This window comes from Amblyomma mixtum, chromosome 4 (genome assembly GCF_055824585.1).
Source record: "Amblyomma mixtum isolate Tamu chromosome 4, ASM5582458v1, whole genome shotgun sequence".
Lineage (NCBI taxonomy): Eukaryota > Metazoa > Arthropoda > Arachnida > Ixodida > Ixodidae > Amblyomma > Amblyomma mixtum.
The window spans coordinates 118,117,272-118,128,392 of NC_143015.1; positions in this window are offsets into that span (position 1 = coordinate 118,117,272).

Below are 11,121 nucleotides of genomic sequence, written 5' to 3' on the forward strand. Positions count from 1 at the left end.
TATCCCTCGACTCTCTGGACGTCAGCTGTGTACTGTAAGGCAGCCAACAGGGGCAGCTGTGTGCACTGTTGCTCAAATTCAGAGAGTGTTCCGCCTCTTCGTAGAAAGTGCGTCAAACAATCTAACCAGGTACCACATTGTGACGTTCGATGACACATCCAATCCGTCAGTACCCCTATCGCGTCTCGTCTATAGAGGGCGAAGTCATGAAGCCACATGTTAAGGAGATGCTTGAAAATGGCTTTATCCAGCCTTCCAACAGCCCATGGTCATCGTCGGTCGTCCTCGTTGAAAAGAAAGACAGCACGCTACAGTTATGGCTCGATTACCGGAAAGTGAACGCAGTCACCAAGAAGGACGTCTACCCATTGTCATGTACTGAAGACTCACTCACCGCCTCCGGCGCGCTCAGTATTTTCGTCCACATACCTGACAGGTGGGTACTGGGAAACTGAGGAGGATATACGAGACCTTGAGAAGACGGCTTCTGCCACTCCCGACAGCGCTTATGAATTTAAGGTACTGCCTTTCGGGCTTTGTTCTGCGCCTGCAACTTTTCAGCGGATAGTGGACACTGTTCTGGCCTGTCTTAAATGCCAGTATTGGGTAGTCTGTCTCAATGACGTGTTGGTTTCCACCGACTCATCTAGTCAACATCTTGATCTCCTGCGGACGGTCTTCGGAACCATTTCTTAGGTTAACCTAAGATTGCCATCGCAAAAATTCCACTTCGGCTACCAAGACCTCAAATTTCTTGGCTATGTCGTCACCACCGCCGGCGTGAAGCCCGACCCCGATAAGCTTGAAGCGGTTGCAGAATTTTCAGCTCCATGTGATAAGGAAGTTGTTCGCCGCTTTCTCGGGCTCCTTAGCTGCTAGCGCCGTTTCATCGAAGATTTCGCTGATATCGCTGAACTGCTGACTCGACTGACCCGAGACGCCACAGCTTTTGTTTGGTGGTGGTGGTGGAAAAAATTTATATACGGATACACTTAGGAGATTATGACTGAGCTGACCCACAGGGGGCCAGCCCTTACAAGTACTAGGTAGAGGGCCCTAGTTCGGGACCCAGTGGCGTCGGCCGCCGGCCGGGCTCGCCCGACAAAGGCCCGTTGGGCCTGTAGGTCAGAGCAGCCGAGCAGGGTCGCCTCCCCGTCCACCCGGGTTGGGTTGGGGTGAGGGAGGATAGCAGGGTTGGAGGGGCAGGCCCACATCATGTGGTAGTTGTCTGAAGACTTCTCCGCACTGTGCGGAAAGCTGCCCGACAAAGAATGGTCGAAGTGTCTGAGAGCTGCCGGGCAAAACGAAGTATTAGTATATAGGCGAAGCAGAAGGCGCTCCTCTGGCTTTGAGAGACCTTTACACAGGCAGGGATAAAGACCGTAGCCAAATTGATAAAGTGAAACAATGTCCTTGAAAAAGTAAGCTGGAGTGAATTTGAGTTTCTGATCGTCGGGTTCGGAGGGGTATGTCCGATGAGAGAGCGGACCAAGCTGACCCGGCGGACCAAGCAGCCCACCTGGTTCCCCACCTGACGGAGTTTGGCCAATGTTGTTTCTGACCGTCTGTCTAGATGTATAAAGAGCCCCAGTACCAGGACTTCGATATTTTCTGGGATTGGACCTGTCTCAAGAGACAATGAAATTTTGGCTGTGCACATTGGTGAGGGGCATATGTGCACAAATTCAGACTTTTGGGTGGAGCATTGGAGGCCGCTGCGGAGAGCATAACGTTCCACTAGGGTCGCCGCCTCCTGCAGGTTGGCCTCAATGTCTCCAAGGGAACCCTGTCTGGCCCACAGGGTGATGTCATCGGCGTACAGCGCATGCTGCACAAAGGCGACAGCGCCCAGCTGGGCCGGTAGGCGCATCATAGCCAAATTCAATAACAGGGGAGAGAGCACCGCGCCTTGGGGTGTACCCCTGGTTCCTAAATGAAAAGGGCCATGTTCTTTATCCTGGATACGAATGTAAGATTTTCTATCGGTCGAAAATTGCCGAATATATTGAAAGCGTTCCTGCCGCAGTCAGTTTCAGAAAGGTGGGTGAGAATGATCTCGTGGGTAACGTTGTCGAATGCTCCATTCAAACACAAGGCGAGTACAACCTTGTAATTGGGGGGGGGGGGGGGGGGGGGGGGGGGGGGGGGGGGGGGGGGGAATTCGACGGTGCCGCGGACAGCCCGATTGAGTTGTAACAGGACATCCTGTGCAGACCTGTCTGGGTGAAACCCGAACATGGTGCCTCCGAAAAGGTGTTTGGATTCCATGAACTCGGACAACATGTCGCGTGCCATCGTCTCCATGAGTTTGCCCACACAGGAAGTCTGAGAGATGGGGCGGAGGTTGTCCGTGTTGATGGCTTTGCCAGCTTTAGGACTGAAATTGACCTGGGCGGTCTTCCTGTCAATGGCGAGTGGCACTTCACCAAGCCAGATTGAGTTAACGTAATTCAATAAAGACAGGTGTGCCGGGTCGGGGATGTTGGCTAACAATTTGACTGATTTTCTCCCAACCCGGTGCGGAGCCACGTTTAATTTTTGCCAAGGCCGCCCTCAGGTCATGCAGCTGGGACGGTTGATCCACCTCAACGTTCTCAGAGCCTGCATAAGAGCACCTCTGGCGCACGAGGGTCCTGGGTGGTGCGCAAGTACTGGTCCCGGAGCTTGTGCGCCAACTTAGTTGTGTTGCCCTGAAAGCTATGTATTGCTCTTTGGAGGTGTTTTCGAGTTTCGGTGCGTGTTTGCGTTGGGTCAATTAGGGCGCGAAAGAGTCACCACGTGTTGCGGCTTGACTTTTGACGTGCGGCCTTATTGCATCGGACCACCCTGTTGGAGTAGACGAGTTGGGCCGCATACTCAGCCGCTCGTTGAGTGAGCTCGGCGATGCGAGCTTTAAGTTTCCGGTTGTGCTTTTGCCGGCTCCACCGACGGACAAGGCAATGCCGGGCCTCCCAGAGGTGGAGCAGGTGGTTGTCCATATTCGAAACCGCCTCTGAGAGCTGAAATTGAGTTTAGGAGCAGCGAAGGCCAGATACCAATTGTTCGGACTAAGACTGGTAGCCTTGCTCATGTATGGGGGTCGCAGTTTTATAATTTTGCCTGAACCTGGTCCAATCTGCAAGTCGGGCTTGTGTGGTTGGTCGCGCGAAAGGATGTGCCCTAATCGTAGTGTTCAGGAGGCAGTGGTCGCTGCCGAGGGTTTCCTCGGTGTTGACCCAGTTTTCATACTGAATGTTGCGGGTGAAGGTTAAGTCCGGACATGTATCTCTAGTCGTGGAGTTGCCTATCCGAGTTGGGTGGACTGGGTCAGTGTAGAGCGTGACGCACAGCGTTGCGCAAGCTCCGCGAACTTGCGTCCCCGCTTCACTTCACTGCAGTAACCCCACGTTCAAGCGGGAGAATTGAAATCGCCCACAGTCAGGAGGAGGTTCCGACCCGCAACTATCAGCGCGCTGCTAAAGAGGTCCGGGAACGATACATTCACCAATTTCGTATTGCAGTATATATTGAGTATGTGTAACGGTGATTGCTACTAGCGGAGAGGGAGGAGGGTCACCATTACATAGTAGTATTCAAGTTGCATGTCTAACTCTACCTGGTTGGCTGTATAATTTCTATGGACGCATAGACAAGACGAGGGGTCCTGCTGGAGCGTCGTGTAATTTGTTAGTGCGGCGCCTTTCCTAGCTCTTGGAGAGCAACCACGGCTGGAAAATGCTCAAAGGTTGAAAAGGAAAGCGCGAGGTCGGCCCGCTTGGAACCGGACCGGAGCCTCCCGTCAGTTCCATTGAGTAATCGTAATGGGGTAAGTTCGATTTGGACCGAATTGCAAGACGTCGCTTTCGCCAAGCTACGCCTGCGTCCTCAAACGCCGCCCGTTCTTGTCTATTTTGATGAGCGGGTTGACACTGAAATACACACCTATGACAGAATATAGATGGGTCTAATTAGAGTACACTCCCAGCACCACTAAAGTATCGCGGATACACACCGACGACATCAACATCGGCCTCGGCGTGGCTCTCGTGCTACGGCAGGATGGCATTTAATGAGTCATCGGTTATTCAAGATAAAGACTGCCTCGCCATTATTTCGGCCACTGCGAAATTTCCCCCACCTTTATGGTCACCCTTTCGAAGTAGTGACTGACCACTGCTCCTTGCGTTGGTTGTCTAACCTGCTTTACACATCGAGGCGCCTGGAACGATGGAGCTTTGGCCTGCGGGAGTTTGGCCTCACCATCGTCTATAAGCCTGGACGTAAGCATGAAGACACCGACACGCTCGCTCGTGCGTCTGTCGAGCTCTCAACCCTCGACACGAGCGACGACATCACTTTCATTAGAGCTATCCATTCTTCTGGTTTTTCAACCCAGCAGCGCGCCGATCCAGTGCTGTGACACCTAGTCGATTATTTAGAAGGTCAACCAGCCACCATACGCAAATGTGTTTCTCTATACCTGTCGTCGCTTTCCCTGAAACGAGGCGTATTCTGTAAGAACCCTGGTTCCAGTCAATGAGCTTACCTCCTCGTCGTCCCCACAACTCTTCGAGAGGAAGTCCTTTCTGCGTGCCATGACGACCAAACCTGTGGCCATTTGATGATCTGGCACGCTTGTCAGAATACGCCAGCCCAAGCCTGTGACTGTTGAACACTATGTCCAGAGTTGTCGGCTATGTCAGCACCGTAAGGCCTCGGCCTCCGAGCCTCCGGGACTCCCCCAACATACTGCACCACCACGCTTCCAGTTCGATCAGGCTGGCCTAGACCTTCTCAGCCCTTCCCCTTTGTTCTCGAGTGGGAACCGGTGCATCATCTTTGCCACTGGCCATCTCACCCGATACGCCGAGGCCTTAGCCTTACCTCGTGCCACAGCGTTCGAGGTTGCAGATTTTTTCATCCATAAGACCGTACATCGGCACGGCGCCCCGACTGATGTCGTAACGGGAAGAGGAACAGCCTTTACTTCACAGATGATGGCCGAACGTTGTCAACTCAGCTGCACCACCCTTCGTAAAACTACTGCTTACTACCTGCAGGCAAACGGGCTGTTAGAGCGGCTTAATAAGACCATGACGGACATGCTCGCCATGCACGTCGATGTCTAACAGAGGGCTTTGGACATGATCCTGTCGTACGTGACATTGGCTCATAATAAAGCAGTTCAAGACGAAGACACGTTTAACACCGTTTCGCCTCCTCTAGGGCAAGGAGGTTCAGATGATGCTCGACGTAATGCCCCTTCGCGTAATCGACGGCTAACTTTCTGCTGGCGCTAAGAAATTTGCTCAAGACGGCGAGCAGGATCGTCGGTTAGCGTGATCCATATCGCGCTACAAGCAAAACACTCCAGCCGGTACAACCTTCGGCAGAGTTAAGTCTTTTACAATCCAGGCGACCATGTTTAGGTTGAGACACCAGTTCGACGGAAAGGCATGTCTGAAAACTCATTTATCGCTATTTCGGTCCTTATAAAGTCTTTCGGTGCGTCAGCGATGTTAATGTATTCCCGGACTAGTAGATCTTCCATGTTTTACGCATGAGGTTGCATTTTGCGCGGTGCGCCTCAGCTTCTTCGAACTTTACATGTGTGCTTATGTCTGCTTGTGTGTACACGGGCTTTTTTTTGAAGAGGTGAATGCCAGGTGGCGCTCAGGCTGAAAGACGTTCACGCCGGTGGTGCTCGGGCTGAAGGGCGTTGAAGTTCGCCGGCTCCCCTCCTGAAATACGTGCTGCCATGCTGTCCGGTCTATTTCTTGTCACCAACACCGTGACTATATACATAACTAAGGAGCCCTTGTGAGGCCTCCCTTGGAGCGCCGTTTTCTTGTGGCAGGCACCATTGCGGTTTCCCTCTGTTTCACGCTTCCTTACTTCGCTGTTTGATCAGAACGCGTGCTTTTTGGTTTAATATATTTTTATTTGTCGGCACATATTCTTCACACCAGACGCGTAGAATCTGCTCGCCGTCGGTGTGAGTGCCTTTTTAAATACGGAAACAAGGAGGGGGAATGAGGGGCTCGTTATAAATATGACAGAAGCCAACAGCCACAGAAACCAAGGGGCACAGGGGATTTTTTTTTACATTTATTTATTTATTTTGTGGTGTTGATCAATTTAGAATATTACTGAATATGTTATCGCTTAAAGCTAATTGATTAGAAAAGCAGAAGAAAAAACAACCACACGCCGCCGGTGGGATCCGAACCCACGACCTCCGAATTACGCGTCCGGTGCTCTACCTCTGAGCTACGGCGACGGCTGTCAAATCTTCTGCTTTCGGGGGTATTTATGTTTACAAGTAACCTAACCTTGAGAGTGTTCATCAGCGCCACCCACGTTCATAAGCGGCGGACGTAGAACGTCCTGAGTTACCGCAGGTGTGACGTAGAACGTCATCGAACCGAGAGGGTGGAAGCTGCGTGAGAACCCTCTTACGCTTCCTATGGCGTCAAGGCTGCCAGAACCGAGGCCCTCGCTAAGCAATTAAGCAAACAAGTAGGGGGAATGAGGGGCTCGTTATAAATATGACAGAAGCCAGCAGCCACAGAAACCAAGGGGCACAGGGGATTTTTTTTTACATTTATTTATTTATTTTGTGGTGTTGATCAATTTAGAATATTACTGAATATGTTATCGCTTAAAGCTAATTGATTAGAAAAGCAGAAGAAAAAACAACCACACGCCGCCGGTGGGATCCGAACCCACGACCTCCGAATAACATATTCAGTAATATTCTAAATCGATCAACACCACAAAATAAATAAATAAATGTAAAAAAATTCCCCTGTGCCCCTTGGTTTCTGTGGCTGTTGGCTTCTGTCATATTTATAACGAGCCCCTCATTCCCCCTCCTTGTTTGCTTAATTGCTTAGCGAGGGCCTCGGTTCTGGCAGCCTTGACGCCATAGGAAGCATAAGAGGGTTCTAACGCAGCTTCCACCCTCTCGGTTCGATGACGTTCTACGTCACACCTGCGGTAACTCAGGACGTTCTACGTCCGCCGCTTATGAACGTGGGTGGCGCTGATGAACACTCTCAAGGTTAGGTTACTTGTAAACATAAATACCCCCGAAAGCAGAAGATTTGACAGCCGTCGCCGTAGCTGAGAGGTAGAGCACCGGACGCGTAATTCGGAGGTCGTGGGTTCGGATCCCACCGGCGGCGTGTGGTTGTTTTTTCTTCTGCTTTTCTAATCAATTAGCTTTAAGCGATAACATATTCAGTAATATTCTAAATTGATCAACACCACAAAATAAATAAATAAATGTAAAAAAAATCCCTTGTGCCCCTTGGTTTCTGTGGCGGTTGGCTTTTTTTAAATACGGAGTAGTTAAGGATGGTTAGAAAACGAAATGGCTTAGTTCAATGCATCCTGGAGTTGACGAAGCATGAAGGGCGCCTCATTTAAGTTAAAGAAAACGTGTGACTTGAAGATCGTTCTAAAATTTTTCTCCAGTGTTGCCAGAGGAAACTTGCGCAATCTTGTCTTTCTTTGTTTAGTTCTATATTCGACATACAGTTAAAGACAACCTGAAATAGATTCTTTTAAGACTGCGGTCAGTTAAAAACTTGCAGAAGCTTGACAGCTTGTTAACACCACAACCCCTACGCTATGCTACCCGTGCGAACCGTAATGACCAACTTCAGTGCTTTAAGGAACTTTTAATGAGGTTTGCCCCCTGTTATATTCAAAACTCTTATTTCATTTCATTTCATTTATTCTACCCTCAAGGCCCGATGGCATTGAAAAGGGGAGTGGTTGTATAAGTGGCTGAGTACAGGGCGTTTCATTTCTAATTATACAATGTTAGCTAAGGCGGAATAAAAACGCTGATGGTCGATGATGGAGGCTGTACTTCCGGGAAGGTGGTTCCAGCCCGTTGCTGTTCGTGGAAGGAAAGACTCAGCTGCGCATATTGTTTAAAAGAAAGGAATGCCGATTTTATGCGCATGACCAACTCGTGATGAAACATATGACGGAAGAAATATAAGATCGCGGTGCAGTCAGGGGTTATGATACGTTATTTTATGAATTAGGCAAAGGCGAGCGTGCCTTCGACGGCTAGCAAGAGATGGTAACTATAATGTATTCTTCATAGAGGTTGCGCTAGTGGTACGGTTATAGTTCTGAAGGATGAAACGTGCCAACTTATTCTGAATTCTTTCGAGGGAACTGATCAGGTTTTCCGTGAAGGGATCCCAAACGGACGCAGCATATTGCAACTTGCTACGAAAGAGAGATTTATAGAGGAGAAGTTTCAAGGAGGTGGGGGCAGAGAAAAAGTTACGGCGAAGGTAGCCGAGGGCACGGTTGGCGTTGTTAATCATTGAATTGATGTGAAAAGACCAAGTTAGATCACTTGTTATGTGAACGCCTAAATAGCGGTATGAAGACACTTGTTCTAGTGCGATGTATTCTACATGATAAGAAGTGGGGTGTGCAGAAATGCGCGACACACGTAGCACTTTACATTTGGTTGTGGTTAGTTCCATTAACCACGTTTTACACCATGCACGAATTCCATCAATGTCTTTTTGCAAAAGAAGAGTGTCGTTAGAGTCGTTAATTTCACGAACTATTACGGAGTCATCTGCAAATAAATGAATGTGAGAGGTAACGGAAATAGGGAGGTCATTAATATATATCAGGAACAAAAGGGGCCCAAGGACGGACCCCTGTGGGACCCCAGAATGCACTGAAGTCAATGGAGAACAAATGTTATTAGCCATTACAAACTGCGTTCTATTACAAAGGAAATATTCTAACCATGTTAAAACATTTGGGAGAAGATTTAGCTTGCTAAGTTTAAAAAGAAGTAGTTTGTGACTAACCTTCTCGAAAGCCTTGGAGAAGTCTAGAAAGATACAGTCCGCGCATGAACGACGATCCAGAATAGCGTGAAGTTTGTGCGTGAAGGTAAGTAACTGCGTCTCGAACGAGAATGATTTGCGAAAGCCGTGTTGAGCGTCAGTGAAGAAGGAGTTAGATTCAAGAACGGTAACTATGTTAGTGTATAGAATGTGCTCAAAAATTTTACATGGAATGCTGGTTAGTGACATTGGGCGGTAATTAAGAGGGGAATTAGTACTACCTGACTTGTGCAACGGAACCACCTTCCCGATCGTCCAGTCCACTGGAAGCACTGACGTCTCAAGTGACTGCTGGAAAACTTTGGAGAGGATGATTGAGGAATAAAGTTTGGTACTTTTCAGGAACTTCGCGTTAATTAAATATTTTCCAGGGCTTGTATAGGTTTTAAGATTTTCTATTCATTTTTCTATTCCTAGGGGCTCGACGGATATTGCATCCATCGTTAAGAATTGCCAGTCCTCCACTGTAGGAAACGTGAGATTGGAAGAAAGAACAAAATTGCGACAAAATGTTTCATTAAAATTTTAGGACATTCAGTGTCAGGGATAGTTAAACCGTTTTCATCTAACAATTTAATTGAATGATTTCTATTGGGATTAATGGCACGCCAAAATTTTTTGGGATCATTTGTGAGCATGTGGGCAGTGTGTGCTGTAGGAAATGAGCTTTTGCATTTTTCATTGCCGATACATACACGCTATTTGCCGCTTGATAAGCTTCACATTTAGAAACGGAGTTACATTTTTTTGCGTTTCGGTAAAAGCGTTTTTTCCTGTTACAAAGCCTTCTTATGTGAGCGTTATATCACAGTGCATTTTTATGAGTTGTAATGGTACGTAGGGGGATATATCTTTACGTCAGTTCGTTAACCTTAGCAACGAAAATGTTCCAGTTCACCTGGGCCTCCCGGCTATCAAAATCTGTTAAAAATGCATCGAGAAATGAAGATAGTTCTTCTTTGACAGCCTTAAAGTCAGCTCTGCTATAATCACGGATACGCTTGACTTTCTTGTCAGCGTTATTGGAAGGAATGCAGAAATTAAACGGGAGTAGGTAGTGGTCACTTATGCCGGGCATGCAGATCAAGACTGAAATGAGACCAGAATGGGATGTTAACACTAAGTATAATATGTTAGCAGTGGTGTCTGATAGACGGGTTGGTTGTGATACTAGCTGAGGGAGAGAAAAGAGTGAACAAAGGTTCAAGAACTCATTGCCTTGCGACGATGGGGATGTTTTAGGAGTTATTTCCGAAGACCATGTCAGCTCAGGAAAGTTAAAATCGCCTAACAAAGTAATGGGTGCTGCAGGGTGTCGCGTAACAACAAAGTCAAGCACAAAAGGGTTGAAAATTGGGCGAGTTGGTACGAATTCATACTGGTGTGGCACCACAGGGACAGGGACAGAGACAGAGTGACAACACAAGTGCTCACTAACAACTGACAAAATTTATTGAAGCAAAGAATATATAGCCAAAACCTATGGTTACATGCACAGTCATAACACGTTTACAAAGGTTACAGGCAAGAACACACGTTCAATCACGACGAATCTACCTGTTATCATGGTTTAGTGTTCTTTGAAGATTATCTTCAAAGGTTGATTATCTTCCGAGGTTGATTATCTTCAAAGAACACTAAACCATTATAACAGGTAGATTCGTCGTGATTGAACGTGTGTTCTTGCCTGTGACCTTTGTAACCGTGTTATGACTGTGCATGTAACCATAGGTTTTGGCTATATATTCTTTGTGTTTTCAATAAATTTTGTCAGTTGTTAGTGAGCACTTGCGTTGTTGTCACTCTGTCTCTGTCCCTGTCCCTGTGGTGCCACACCAGTATGAAAGTCAAGCACATCATGCAATTCTGATGTGAACGTGGAAGGATAATTGGGAGGTCGATAACATACACCAAAAACTTATTTTTGATGGTTTAGTTCTACGCAGGCCCAAATGGATTCTAGGTTAGTTTGCACAGGAACGTGAGAGGACTGTATTGTTTTCGATATAGCAAAGCAAGACACCACCGCCTGGTCGCTCAGTGCGATCGCGTCGGTAAACTGAAAAGCGGGATGAATCGTCAAATAGGATGAAGCCAGGTTTCTGTTTTTGCTATAATATCAGCCTCGCATGTGTCGACAGCGGAGTTAAACGATTCGCGTTTAATAAGTATGCTTCTAGAATTACCCAGTAGAACGGATGTGCGAAAAGGTGATAAAGCCAGACCACTTCCCCTCGTTCGATGCTGT